This window comes from Terrapene carolina, unplaced genomic scaffold, assembly GCF_002925995.2.
Source record: "Terrapene carolina triunguis isolate 2854851 unplaced genomic scaffold, T_m_triunguis-2.0 Scaffold139, whole genome shotgun sequence".
NCBI classification, from domain to species: Eukaryota; Metazoa; Chordata; order Testudines; family Emydidae; genus Terrapene; species Terrapene triunguis.
In genome coordinates, this window is record NW_020664490.1 from 1,555,645 (window position 1) to 1,571,091 (window position 15,447).

At 43.5% G+C, this 15,447-nt stretch overlaps 1 protein-coding gene across 1 annotated transcript in view; it reads right to left on the bottom strand.

Moving 5' to 3' along the window:
* Positions 1 to 15,447, bottom strand: part of LOC112112900 (sacsin-like) — a 138,306-nt gene that overhangs the window by 12,269 nt on the left and 110,590 nt on the right. The gene's annotated exons all lie outside the window — the stretch shown is intronic.

Below are 15,447 nucleotides of genomic sequence, written 5' to 3' on the forward strand. Positions count from 1 at the left end.
GGCACTCAAAAACAGCTGTAGAGTTCATTTTCAATATATAAAATACAGCAGCGCATGTAGGGATTGCCCTTTTGCTTGCTTAAACTCAAACAGAAAGGCTCAGATAAATGATTTTTTGGGGTTGTTTTTTTTTGCATTACCCATTCAATTAATAGTTACTTATGTTTAGAAACAACGTGAAGTGTAGCCTAGTGGTTAGAACAAACAGCAGGACCATCCTAGGTACTAGCCTAAGCTTCAGTCAACCTTCAGTCAATAAAAAAAAACTTGGTAGCAACAAAACTACTATATAGCAAATGCTGAATCCGGGGTTAAAACAATATATGAGAGAGAGAGAGAGAGAGTAAAAATGTCTACTATGAATCAATCTTTATTGAAAAGAATATATTTTGAACTATCCATTGGTATTCTAAATAAATAGATCATAGTTAAACCCTACAACACTTCTGTGAGACGGACAAATGGGTAAACTGAAGCACAGGGAAATTAATATATTTCCCATGATGGCACTGCAAGACAGTGGCAGATCCAATAGGAGAACCCACCAATGTTGAATTTCAGACCCCTATTCTAATCACTTAACAAAACTGTTTCCCTAAAAGCAGTAGTCCAATTATAGCAAAACAGCTGTGGGGACATGGCTTTGACAGCACAAAAAATAGAACACCAAGCTCCAGTAACAGATTATCATGAAAGCATTTTACTTTTCTACCACATATATATAATAAACTGCATTAATCCTTATACTCTAAAACCAAATCTGAAATGTGTGACAATTTTGTAATAATTACATACAAATATAATGCATCATGTATTTCTCCAACATAATATACATTCATATGCAGTAATCGATATTGGTTTTATCAAAAAGTCATTTTATATCCATTATATGTCCAAAATAAGGAAAAAGAACATAAAAAAGGAAACATGAAGTGGCAAGTTACATGGAAAATTTCACCTATAGGCAATTTTAATTGTTATTACTATTAGCAGTTTGTTTATATGGTTAAAGCAGGAGACTGTCAACACTTATTCCAGTTCTGGCTCTGCCACTAACTTGCTCTGTATCCATGGGCTAGTCACCTAGCCTCTCTGTTCCTAGCTTTGCAAAGCAATATAAGACCTTTGGATGAAAGGTGCTATGTAAGTACAAAGTATTATTGTAGCAGACTAAGCAGATGGTGATCATGAAATAAAAGGAGATTAGGGTGAATAACTATAACATGTATTTTTCTTAAAATAATGTGCCGTTTAGTAACAATTTTTAAAACTTTTTTTAAACTCTGTTTCAGACAGAAATCAGCCTTTACATAGTAAATCCAGATATTTTTTAAATCCTTCAAAAGTTTCTTATTTAGATCTTTTGAATGTTGATGTTTATAGGAGTTTTCTCGGAAAGGGAGAAACTATCTGCACAAACATAAGAAAAAAATTTGTTGACTTCTTTCCATTTCATCAATCTTATGTGTTACTTATAACTACAGAAAGTACAAAGTGGGTGAGGTAATGTTTTTTATTAGACCAATTTCTGTTGTGAGAAAGACAAGCTTTCAAGTTTACACAGGCTCTACAAAGCAATGTATGCATAGCGAGACTCAAGTCAGCTGACCTGTGTTAGGGAACCCTGGGCTTGAGCGTCTACATTGCATTGTAACCCTAGGTTAAGAATTTTCTGACTGATGCTCGAACCTAGGGCTCTGGCATCCACACTCCGAGTCAAAGTACAGATCCGAGTCAAGGTAACCATATCCCAGAGCTCCTAGCACACTGCCCCCCACAATGCTGATTCTAGCCCTAGGAATGTGTCGCACTGTGGGAAAACTCTGCTGCTCACCCTGCACATTACAGGAAATTTGAACTGTCTGCCAACAAATCCTGCCGAGCAATCTTTTTGTTCTGTGTACTCCCAGCTACCAGAGCCAGCAACAAGGAAGAGGCATCTTTGGATGAACTCCTCTTGTTTGCATTTTCATGCATGTGTCAGGAAGCTGGCAGAACATCCATAAGGTGCTGGTGGACATTTTGGCAATGTTTTCGGTCCCACCAAAGGTACCTCACTGATTTCCTGATGGAGCTGCAGGAGGAGTACCCTGGCATCACAGACTCGCAATGGCAGATGCTGCTCGGTATAATTGGCATAGCCACTGATGGCCCCTACGTAGAGTACTGCTTCCAGTGTATGGCCACAAGCACCGACTGGTGGGACCAGATAGTCATGCAGAGCTGGGATGACCAGCAGCAGATCCAGAACTTTTGCATAAGGAAAGCAACATTTCTGGAGCTTTGTGAGCTTCTTAACTCCCCCTTCCCCGGACACACCCTCCAGCATAAAGAGATACACAAAGTCACCCTTGCCAGTCCAGAAGCAGACTGTTATAACTGTGTGGAAGCTAGCTACCCCAGACTGCTGCAGGTCTATTGCCAACCGGTTTGGGGTTGGAAAGCTGACTATGGGTAAAGTGGTGGCAAAGGTAACTGACACAATCAGGCATGAGGTTTACCCCAAGGTGGCAGACATTAAAGATATTCTAGAGGTAACTGATGGCTTTGAGAGAGTGGGGTTTCGTAACTGTGACACTGCTAGTGATGGGACTCGTGCCCATAGTATGCTCTTCTCAAGGAGCACATGAATATATAAACCACAAAGGGTATTACTCCATTTTTATGCAGGAACTAGTGGACCACAGATTTATGAATGTCAACGTGGGCTGTACAGGAAAAGTTCACAATGCCGGAATTTTTCAGCGCTCGACAGTCTACATTCTTGGACAGGCTGGGACACTATTCCTACTAAATGACACTGACATAAATGATGTTACTGTCCACACTGTTATTCTGTGGGACCCCCACATACCCTCTTTTAACTTGGCTTATGAAACCATATCCTGATTTCCGAGGCCCTAGCAAATAAAGGTTTAATTACACTCAACGCAGCTGTAGAATGGTTATTGAATGTGCTTTTGGCAGATTAAAATCATGTTGGAGGTGTTTGCAAACCCATTTAGATGCCAGTATAATTAATGCTGTCTGCATTACTGTGGCTTGCTGTGCTCTTCACAACCTAGAGGCCAGAGGTGAGCCATTTCCCCCGGAATAGATCTATGATAGCGAGGGAATGCTGGATCGGTACCTTCAGCCAGAAAGTGCAGCTACCACTGTGGGAGCTGGTTGCATCCTGAATCTGTGATTTGTGGTTAAAGAGCAATGCAAAAATGCTAAGCTCTGGTTACCAGCGTTTGGACACTAATGGTGGATTGTATCACAGCGTCTAGGCAAGTCACAAAGTTCCATGAAAGTGCCCTTATGCATGCGAAAGTTTAGCAGCCACTGGGAATGATCCCAGACCTGCAACACTATGCGTTCCCACCAGTCTGTGCTTGTTTCCCGGGCCCAGAATCGACGTTCCATGGCAGGAACCTGACCCATTACCACCATGATGTCCAAATTGCCAGGGCCCGTGCTTTGAGAGAAATCTGTGTCCATGTCCTCATCACTATCATGATCGCACTGTTGTCGCCTCCTCGCCTGCTTTTGCAGGTTCTGCACATACTGCAGGATAATGTGTGAGGTGTTTACAATGCTCACAACAGCAGCGGTGAGCTGAGCGGGCTCCATGCTTGCCGTGATATGGCGTCTGCAGGAGAGCAGGAAGCGGTGGATGACGACGGATGCCATGAGAATAGATATTTATACAGAATGATGAGAGGACCTGCAAGGTGGATTCATGGCACCAGGAGAGCAGGAGAGCAGAGTTGCAGCGGAAGTGGTGGAGGACGACTGTTAGCACCGCGCACATTTCCCAAGGAAGAACACATGCTCCCAGGAGCACATGACAGACAACATGGAGAAATTCGCTATTGAGACAAGAGCAGCAGAGCAGAGTTGCAGAAGAAGCGGTGTATGACGACGGTTAGCAGTCCTACTACACCATCTGCTGACAGCAGCACCCAGGACACAACAGCAGCGGTGTTGGTGAGCTGAGCTGAGCGGGTTGCACGCTTGCCATGGTATGGCGTCTGCACAGAAAAAAGGCGCGGAACGATTGTCTGCCGTTGCTTTCACGGAGGGAGGAGCAACTGACGACACGTACCCAAAACCACCTGCGACAATGTTTTTGCCCCATCATGCATTGGGAGCTCAACCCAGAATTCCATTGGGCAGTGGAGACTGCGGGAACTGTGGGATAGCTACCCACAGTGCAACGCTCTGAAAGTTGATGCTAGCCACGGTACTGTGGATGCACTCTGACAACTTAATGCGCTTAGTGGGGACACACGCAATCAACTGTATAAAATTGCTTCCTAAAAATTGACTTCTATAAATTTGACCTAATTTCGTAGTGTAGACATGTAGACGTGTTACTGATTACCACATGACGAATACATACAGTCATGCATAATAGTATAAGGGCTAGCAGAATCCCTTTGTCTATCTTTGAAATGCCCATAGGTACAGGTAAATCAAGTATGTTGCCATATAATTGTCTTTGTTGATAAGCATGAAGCTGTTACAACAGTTATGCAGAATTGCATATTGATGAGAATATAAATTGTACATACATGTATGATAATACGGGTCTTTAAATTCTGTGTGCCATTGCAAGACTGCCTACTTTTCCGCCATCTCCCATAATCTCAGAGGAGAATCTGACTCTGCAGGGTGGGGCTATCAACGTGATCAGCAAAAGCTTAAAATCTCACTTCTTTCCACCTTCTTTCAAAGTCTCAACATGGAGGGTGAGAGGGAAAGAAACTACTTGCCTCTTAGTTTGGAAGTGGCTAACAAAACATTTTTGGAAGCAGTAAGTTTTCCCTCCTTCAGGCTGTCAAAAGCTACTCCCCCTTCCTTGGTGTTGCAGTATTGAGAGAGGCAGCAGTGCTAGCAGAAGGGACAGAAATTTAAGGCAGATGGGCAGGGAGGGGGAAATACTCCTAAAATCGAAACTAAAATCCTATTATTTTAGTGCAAGCTCTTAAATATTTATTGAACATAAAATGTTAATATAAAAAACAAATGTTCATGCTGTTGATTAATGATTAAAGTATGCCAGCTGATAGCTACTTTCAATTAATTCTTTAATTGCATGCAGCTCCTAGAATGTACAGTCCTCACACCTTAAAATGTAGCTCAGATATTGACATTTCAAATTATTTTGCCAATTTTATAAAATAAAAGTTTGATACCATTTAGAAATTCTGAAAATCCTCACGGGATACACTGGTTTATTTAAACAATTTGGCATCAATCAATGAATATAAATTCATTAAAATGTTATTTCTTCTATACGATGAGTCCCAACACTATCATCTTCTGAATTATTAGGCTTTTTTGTTCTTTTTTTTGCCAATTGTGTTTAATTATGTAAGTTATCCAGTGTCTGTTTATATGGAAGCTGAGGCAGAGAGAACAATTAATCATCAAAGCCACACAAATGCCACACTTCAATCCAACAAAATATTCAATCAGTAATCCTACCTGAAAATCCCCAGAGAAGCTGTTGGGCTAGAATATAATCAAATCCATTTTTCAGAAAACATTCAAAATGCTAGTGATTTACACATGATCATGCTAAATATAAAAGTAACAATCAGCCTCTTACAATAAAAGAATATGCTTTATGGAGTGAAAATGGATTTGGATCTTTTTGTGCAACACCAGTGGTGGAACCCACCCCATCTTTTGAAAGAAAATATAAGAGCATGTTTCTTGTATATTTGTATAGTCACGTGGAGGGAAATTCTTGGCAGTTGGGATTTTAGAACCAGCCAAAAGAGAAATGAACAGGTCTTACAGTATCATGTGTACATTATGACCTTGTAAATGCCTTAGAAAGAAAAGTAATTTATGGCAAAAGAGTCATGAAGAGCAAAGTGGGCCATTCTAGAGTTCAGAAGAATGATCTAAGGGATTTAAGGTTCTACAGAAGAAGTCTACCCATCATATTCATGTACAAGAATGTTCATGTGTTTTCTCTGAAGCAATACTAGTAGGATGAAACACTAGAAAGGAGAAATGCTAAATATCTGGTGGCCTGGTTGAATATAAGAACGAAAGGTGTAAAAGATGATGGTATATGTACTTCTATAAATGCATCACAGAAAGAGTCAGAAAACTACAATGATGCAAATAATTTCCATATTGCAAAAAACTGTAAATTCAATAATCAGGACAAAACATCTGGAGATATATAGATTTGATATACAGCATTACAAAATTAGGTGAACCATTATTCGAAGTGTCCTCATGCAGCCCATGGATTTTTGTCTCTGCACCTGTAAATCTGTGATTATACTTGTAGCAGTAAGCATACGTTAAAATATTGCCACTGATCCTCATTTAGATGTTTACTTATCTAAAATGTATCATCTCCTTTTCAGTCCTAGCAAATTTGCTTTAAAAAACCCTCAAATGTGCATCTGCCAGTAATGGGACTGTATTGAGGGATGGGGGTTCTTCAGCTTGAAATTTGGAGATCAAGGGGAAATTAAAGGAGATACTAAATTTGGAGTATTGTGGTTGAATCGTGGGGTAGAGGAGAGGGGGAGGCTCCTCTGGGTGCTATTCCAGCTTTTCTTAACAGCCTTGTGGAAAGTCTTGGGGAACAGAATGAAGGCTGTTTCCCTTTGACCATCACTTCAGCTCTTCATCCCCAAGTCCCATGGAGGTAACCATGATTGTGGGGGTCCTACCCTGGGTCCTTCCCCCAGACTTCTGGGGAGTCTTGGAACTGGGGGCCTCCCGTGGCCACCTCTCCTCTTCTCTACTTCTAATTTTTTAACCGTCTGACGTAACTGTAGATGTTCTCATCCATATAAAATGTTTAATTCTTCTCAAATCTCACCAATTATTATTTATATTAGTGTAGCACCTTAGAATACCAATCAAGACAGGGGCACAGTACAAATACTTATTTAAAAATAGTCACGGCTCCAAAGAATTTACAATCAGGGTTACAATAGAACACAACAAATAGTTGAATCAGAATTTGTTGGTAAAGTTAGAGGATGAGGCAAAAGTAAAACAAGCATGTCTTAGCAGAATAAGTAGTAGTCACATCTGCCTACCTCCCACCAAACTCTTGGTTTTAATGAAATCTAGTAGCAACAGGTTCCACAAGCTAAATATGTGTTGTATAAAGAAATATTTCCTTATATCAATCTTAAATTTCCAGGCTTTCATTATCATTGGCTGTCCTTTGGCTCTTGTATTATGAGAAAGAGTAAATAAGAGCACTTGATTTACCTTCTCTGTAACATAGTTATACAAAGTAATGTGTATCTTATTAATAATTCTCTCATACTTATTTCCTCTGTGAACTAAACAGTCCCAACCTTTCCAGTCTCTCCTCATATGGAAATTTTGCCAAGCTGTTAATCATTTTGTCACCTGTCTATAAATCTCTTCTATTTCTGCTATATTTGAAAATATTAAACAGAGATGTGATCATTAAACCCATGCAAGTGGTGCAGGTCACTCAAGGATGGAATCCTGGAGGACTTCAACTCAGGGGGAGAGAGGAGAAGGAAGAGCTACCAAAGGAAATGGTGAAAAGTCGACCAAAGAAATTAGAGAAAAAACAAGAGAGTCCCAGAGTCAAGGAAGCTAAATGAATCCAGGATGTCAAGGAGAAGAGACAGATGAAGAATATCAAAGACAGCAAACTGCTGTGACCATTACTTGAATACTAGGTCCAATTCTGGTGTCCACACCTTAAAAAAAAATTGATTAATTGGAAAGGGTTCAGAAAAGTAGAGCCAGATGAAATTTTTTCACAAATAGCTTATTCACTGAAAAATACAATTTGAGTTGACTTGAAACAATTAATGAATTTTATATGAATTCTCTGAATAGTCATCCAGAAAAAAAAATTCAGCTTCCCTTATAATCTTTAGCCCAACAGCTACGGCACTCAGCCAGGATGTGGGAGACCTAGGTTAAGTTCCTCTCTCTTCCTGCTGTGAACAAGGGATTTGAACTTGCTTCTCCCACTGAGGCAGGACCTGCTGGGCAGGTCTCTCTCAGTCTCTCCTGTTGAAGGTGTTCCACCATGTATAAGTAATTAAATACTCATCCAGAGAGAGAATTAGAATTGTTGGACACTTAGTTATCTGGGATGTGTGAAACCTAAATTCCAGTCTTCCTGCTCCAGTGACTGATTATTTACACACAGTGGAACAGCTTCAACAGAAGAGCTTGAGAGAGACCCACCCCAGAATCTCTCATAGCCTAGTGGTTAGGGTATTTTCCTGAGAGGAAGGAGACTCAAGTTCAAATCCCTTCTCCACATCAAGTAGAGAGGGAATTAAAATCCAGGTTTTCCATATCCTGGGTGAATGAACTAACCACTGGGCTACAGTTCTAAAGGGTGGTACCACCACTTCCGCACCATTTTGTTAATCTAACCCAGGTCCAAAAAACCACTTTGTTTGACTGAAAAAAAATTGTAGACCATTTTGATTAGCAAAATTTTTGGAATTTTCAGTTTGGGTTCAACCCAACCCATTTTTTTTTTATTTATTTTTTTACAATTTTTCAGAACTGCCAGCAAATCAAAAAACTCAGTTATTTACCTAGCTCTACAGAAAAGAGCTACAAGAATGATTCAAGGTCTGAGAAACCTGCCTTACAATAAGAGATTAAAGAAGCTCGATCTAGTTAATTTATCCAAGGTGTGAAAGTTGGGAAAAAGCGCAGACATCTTACTCTTCTAGGAAGAGCAAGAGTCAGGCTAACTCTAACAGCTAATAACCAAGACTTCCAGGCAGGGCCTGGGCGAGTGGAAAAGAACTGTAAGAGAGGTTGTTTTGACCTTGTGTTAGATAAGACTGGAACACAGACTACAGCAAGAACTGCTGAGAAAAATAAGATAGCAGGAAGGAATATGTATAAACAAAATGCAGTTGTTGATCATTACTGTATGTAACAAAAGTTATAAATGCTTGCCCTAATTGTTTATCTTTTGGGAGACCTACTGTTGTGCACTCTCCCCCTTGCAATATTGCTTGAGAATAAACTGCCTCTGACATGTTGCAGCCAACCTCAGAGTGAGGACTCGTTTTTCTCCCACAAAGAGAAGGTTAAGAGCTGACTTGATCAACCTATAAGTTCCTACATGGGGAGAAGATTTCTGATGGTAGAGGGCTCTTTAATTTAGCAGATAAAGGCATAACAAGATCCAATAGCTGAAACCTAAAGCCACACGAAATCAGACTAGAAATAAGGCACAAAATTTTAACAGTAAGGTTAATTAAGGACTGGAACAATTTATCTAGGGACGTGGTGGATTCTCTGTCACTTGAAGTCTTTAAATCAAGATTGGACATCTTTCTAAAAGATACACTGTAGCTTAACCATAACTTATGAACTCGACATAGGAATCACATGGTGAAAATTATTGGCCTCTGTTATGCAGGATATCAGAATAGCTAATCATAATGGTCTCTTCTGGACTTAAAATCTATTAATCTAATCTCTCACAGAATGTGAGGTCTGGGCATGTCCACTATAACCAAAAGGCTGGTACTGTTATTGATTGTTCACATATGCACTTGCACACACCTTCAAACACATTAACTGGAGTGGGGAAAAAACGGTTACCTACCTTTTGTAACTGTTGTTCTTTGAGATGTGTTGCTCGTGTCCTTTCCAAGTAGGTGTGTGTGTGCCACGTTCATGATCATCGGAAGGTTTTTTCCCCTAGCGGTATCCATTGGGTTGGCTGTGGAGCCGCCTGGAGTAGCACCCTTATGGCGGTATATAGGTCCCTGCTGACCCCCCGCCTCTTCAGTTCCTTCTTGTCAGGTACTCTGACAGAGGGGAGGTGGGTGGGTCTTGGAATGGACATGAACAACATATCTCGAAGAACAAGGTAGGTAACCGTTTTTCTTCTTCGATTGATTGCTCATGTCAATTCCTAGTAGGTGACTCCCAAGCAGTCCCCCAGAGTAGGGGTTGGAGTTCATCAAGTTGCAGACTGTGGCACAGCTCTACCAAATGTGGCATCGTCTCTAGTCTGCTGTGTGATGGCGTAGTGCAAGGTAAAGGTGTGGATGGACAACCACGTCGCAGCCCTGAAGATGCCCTGAATGGGGACCTGCGACAGGAAGGCTGCAGATGAAGCATGCATTTTTGTGGAGTGCTCTGTCAATGCTGGGGCCAGAATCTTTGCTAGGTCATAGCATGTTCTGATAAATGCCATGATCCAAGAAGAGACTCTCTGGGACGAAACAGGGAGACCCATCATTCTTTCAGCAATAGAGATGAAGAGCTGCGTTGACTTCCTGAACGGCTTTGTTCGCTTGATGTAAAAGGCTAATGCCCTTCTGACATCCAGGGAATGGAGCATGTGTTCCCTGTCGTTGGTGTGCAGCTTAGGGTAGAATACTGGCAGAAAGATATCCTGATTCGTGTGAAATTGCAAAACTACCTTCGGGAGGAAAGCTGGGTGTGGCTGCAATTGTACCTTGTCCTTATAAAACACAGTATAAGGGGGCTCGGACATCAGAGCCTTGAGCTTAGACATCCTCCTGGCTGATGTTATAGCCAATAGGAACTGATGTTATAGCCACTTTCCAAGAAAGGTAGCACACCGAGCACATTGCTAGGGGCTCAAAGGGAGGGCCCATGAGCCTTGAGAGCACCAGGTTAAGATCCCATGGAGGGATCGGCTGCTTTACTTGGGAAACAGTCTGTCCAACCCCTTGTGGAAATGGCAACCATAGGGTTAGCAAACACTGAGAGGCCTGTTGAGCCAGGCTGGAAAGCCGAAATTGCCGCCAGGTGCATCTTTATTGACGAGACTGCCAGCCCCTTTTGTTTCAAGTGAAGTAAGTAGTCCAGGAAAAGGGAATCGAGGACTGCAATGGAGGACTACCTTTCTGGAGGGACGAAACAGAAAATCTCTTCCATTTTGCCAGATAATTAGTGCGAGTGGAAGGTTTCGTTCAAGTCGAGGGTGGCGTACCAGTCCTCCGGATCCAGAGAGGGAATAATGGAGGCCAAGGAGACCATGTGAAACTTCAGCTTCTTCATGAATCTGTTGAGGTTTCGCAGGTCTAAAATAGGCCAGAGCCCACACTGGGCCTTAGGGATTAGGAAGTAATGGGAATAGAATCCCCTGCCCCCTGAACTCCATAGGTATCTCTTCTAGCGTCCTGAGTTGTAGGAGCGTTTGCACCTCCTGCACTAGAAGCTGCTCGTGAGAAGGGTCCCTGAAGAGGGACGGGAAAGGTGGGTGGGAGGGTACAAAATTGGAGAGAATATCCCAATTCTACCATGCTCAAGACCCATCAGTCTGAGGATATTTGATCCCAAGCACAGTAGAAATGGGATAGATGGCTCACAAAATGAGGGTAAGGATCCGGGATATGGACTGGTGCATTGCCCCCGGGCACACCTTCAAAAGTTTTTCTTGGGAGCTGGCGACTGTCTCACCGAGCCTTGGCCCTGGGTGGAGGAGGATTGCAGAGGCCTCCTTCCCCTATTACTTCTACTCCATCTCCTATTGTAGTCTTGCCTCGGCTGAGAGGGGTAGAAGTGAGGCGGGGGCTGAGGCTTAAAATGTTTCCTTTACAGGGATGGCATATGAAGCCTCAAGGACTTTAAGGTCGCTCTAGAGTACTTGAGACTATGGAGCCTAAAGTCTGTCTGTTCTGTGAAGAGACCCGAGCCATCAAATGGCAAGTCCTGGATAGTCTGTTGGACCTCTGGAGGGAGGCCCGAGACTTGCAGCCACGAGCTGCGCCATAGAACAATGGCTGTGGACGTTGTGCGGTGACCGAGTCCGCTGACTCTAATGCAGCTTGCAAGGAAGTCCTTGCAATGGTCCTGCCTTCCTCTAGGGCAGCCCCAAAGTCAGACCAGGAGTCAGATGGGTGTAGCTCCTTAAACTTGGGACAGGGAGTTCCAAGAGTTAAAACTATAGTGGCTAAGGACCGCCTGCTGATTGGCAATTCGAAGCTGGGGCCCCCTGGTTAAATAGATCTTACAGCCGAAGAGGTCCAGCTTCTTTGCCTCTTTAGACTTTGGTGTGGGGCCCTGGTGACCCTGCCTTTCCTTGGCATTGGCCACATCCACAACCAGCGTGCCTGACTGAGGGTGGTTGAAAAGGTACTCGTACCCCTTGGAGAGTACAAAGTACTTCCTTTCCACCCCTTTAGCCGTGGGGGGAATGGAAGTAGGAGTCTGCCAGAGAGTCTTGGTAGTATTGTGGATGGTCTTGATCAATGGCAAGGCCATCCTGGAAGGACCTTCTGGCATCAGAATGTCCACCACAGGGTCCATTTCTTCTGACGCCTCCTCTGCTTGCAAGCCCAGATTTTGGTCTACTCTTCTGAGCAGCTCCTGATGGGCTCTATTGCTCAAAGCTGGTAAAGAGGCAGAGCCTGCTACTGACTCATCTGGGGAGGAGGATGAAGAAGCCATCATGGGCACGGGGCCCTCCTGACCCTCCAACTCACGGAGGTCATCCAGTGCTGGTACTTCCTGTACAGTGGCAGATGTGGTGCCGGACGCAAACTCAGTGCCAGGGTCAGTGCCAGCCTCAGCACCGGCGTCAGTGCCGACCTCAGTGCTGGCCTTGGTGCTGGGCTCCGAACCCCTTGGAGGTTCCTTCACCATGGAGGCAGATGGAGGCCCCTGTCTGTCCGAGGCAACCAAAAGGAACCTAGAGCTTGGCCCCTGGGCTTGATGATACGCCCATGGGGTCCAGAACAGCCACTGAGCAGGCGCCTGCCAATGCGGTGGTCACAGCATCATCAGGAGTTGTCGTGTCTCATTTTTCCTGGAGCGACCAGACCGGTGCCGGTTACATCTGGACACGTATGATTCCAGCTCCGACTCCGAGGACGAGTCTGATCTCGGACTCCATGGCGGTGCTGTGTGGGACGGTGCCGGCAATCAGTGCCGAGGAGAGTGCGACTGGTGCCGCAACATGGCCAGTTTGCCCTTGGAAAGTCCAGTCCCCCTGTGCAGTACTGGTGCTGCCGGTGCTGGGTTGCCATCTCTCTGGGGTCCTTGGCAGCCTTGAACATGTCAGGAGTGGACAACATGTCCAACTCCACCATTTTGCTCTCCCGTCCTGGGGAGTCCAACAGAACCAGACTCAACGGTTCTACCTGGGCAGCCAGACTGGACAGCACCAGCTGTTCCTGAGCAGGAGCTGAGTGTTCCAACATGGGACGCACTCCATGGGCACCACTGCGCTCCACTGCTCGGACTGTCAGCAAGTGCCCCCTTTCGGCTCTTCTCTGCTTCTTATGTGGCACCGGCAAGTGAGATCGGTGCTGAGAAGTCACCAAACTTGTCTTCGGTGCCAGAGAGTGGCGGTGCGTGTGTCTCTGGACCCTGAGTCCTTTGCCGGTGCCACAGCTTCCCTCACTGGGGCCGGTGCACTGTGCACTGTGCACTGAAGTGCTGGGCTTGGACCCCAACACAGTCTGAGCCGGGCTAGGGACCGAAAGCCAACTCCATAAGGAGAAGTTTAAGTCTTAGGTCTCTCTTCTTCTTAATCCTTGGCACAAGCTCCTGCAGATCTTGCACTTGTCGGTGTGGTGGACTTCCCGCAAGCACTTTAAGAAGACGTCGTGAGGATATCCCCTGGGCATAAGCTTCTTGCAGGACCCACAAGGTTTGAAGCCTTGAGACCAAGGCGTGCCCCTGGTCCCTGGAGAGGAGTGGGAAAAAAGGGGAGGGGGACAACCCCCAACAGAAACTTAGTCTATGAACTAACTAACTAGAACACTAGAAAACCTATACTACGCAGAACTATACACAATACAAGAATAAACGTTCGCTAGGAGAAGCGCTTGCCCAAAACAAGAGAACGAAGTAGCTCCAACGACCGTCACTGGCAGTAAGGAGGAACTGAAGAGGCAGTGGTTTGGCAGGGACCTATATACAGCGCCATAAGAGCGCCACTCCAGGGGGCTCCACAGCCGACCTGATGGGTACCCCTAGGGGAAAAACCTTCCGACGATTGTGCACGCAGCACGCACACACCTACTTGGAACTGACATGAGCAATCACTCGAAGAAGAACATGATAGTCAATGGCTATAATGTCCTTGGGGGGGAGGGGATATTTAAAATGATTATAGACACTTCAGGATGTGCGTGCGCTTTACTGAGTAACCATGTGCTACCTGATCGTAATTCTTCATCCTTCTTCTCTTCCCCTTCCTTTTTGCCCGTTTTTGAGTATCACCTGTGTTATTTTGCATTCAGATTGTAAACTGTATCTATTTTTGTATGAGAAGCTTAGCAGATTTTGCATGCCCAGTTTAGCCTTAAAAATAATGTTCTTTTTAGGGCTGTCGATTAATCGCAATTAACTCACGTGATTAACTCAAAAAAAGTAATCATGATTTTAAAATGTAATCGCGATTAATTGCAATTTTAATTGCACTTTTAAATAATAGAATACCAATTGAAATTTATTAAATATTTTGGATGTTTTTCTACATTTTCATATATATTGTATTCTGTGTTGTAATTGAAATAAGTATATATTCTTTTTGCTTACAAATATTTGCACTGTAACAATGATAAACAAAAGAAACAGTATTTTTCAATTCACCTCTTACAAGTATTGTAATGCAATCTCTTTGTCATGAAAGTGCAACTTACAAATGTAGATTTTTTTGTTTTGTTATATGACTGCACTCAAAAACAAAACAATATAAAACTTCAGGGCCTACAAATCTACTCATTCCTACTTCTTGTTCAGCCAATCGCTAAGACAAAAAGGTTGTTTTCATTTAAAGGAGATAGTGCTGCCCCCTTTTTATTTACAATGTCACCAGAAAGTGAGAACAGGCATTTGCATGGCACTTTTGTAGCTGGCATTGCAAGGTATTTACGTGCCAGATATGCTAAACATTCGTACACCCCTTCATGCTTCGGCCCCCATTCCAGAGGATATGCTTCCATGCTGATGACACTTATTACAAAAATAAACGTTAATTAAATTTCTGACTGAACTCCTTGGGGCAGAATTGTATGTCTCCTGCTCTGTTTTACCCGCATTCTGCTATATATTTCCTGTTATAGCAGTCTCGGATGATGACCCAGCACATGTTGTTCACTGTAAGAACACTTTCACTGCAGATTTCACAAAATGCAAAGAAGGTACCAATGTGAGATTTCTAAAGATTTCTAAAAATTTCTACAGCACTCGACCCAAGGTTTAAGGATCTGAAGTGCCTTCCAAAATCTGAGAGGGACGAGTTGTGGAGCTTGTTTTCAGAAGTCTTAAAAGAGCAACACTCTGATGCAGACTCTACAGAACTTGAACCACCAAAAAATAAAATCAACCTTCTGCTGGTGGCATCTGACTCATATGATGAAAATGAATATGCGTCGGTCTGCAATGCTTTGGATTGTTATCGAGCAGACCCTGTCATCAGCACGGAGGCATGTCTTCTGGAATGGTGGTTGAAGCATGAAGGGA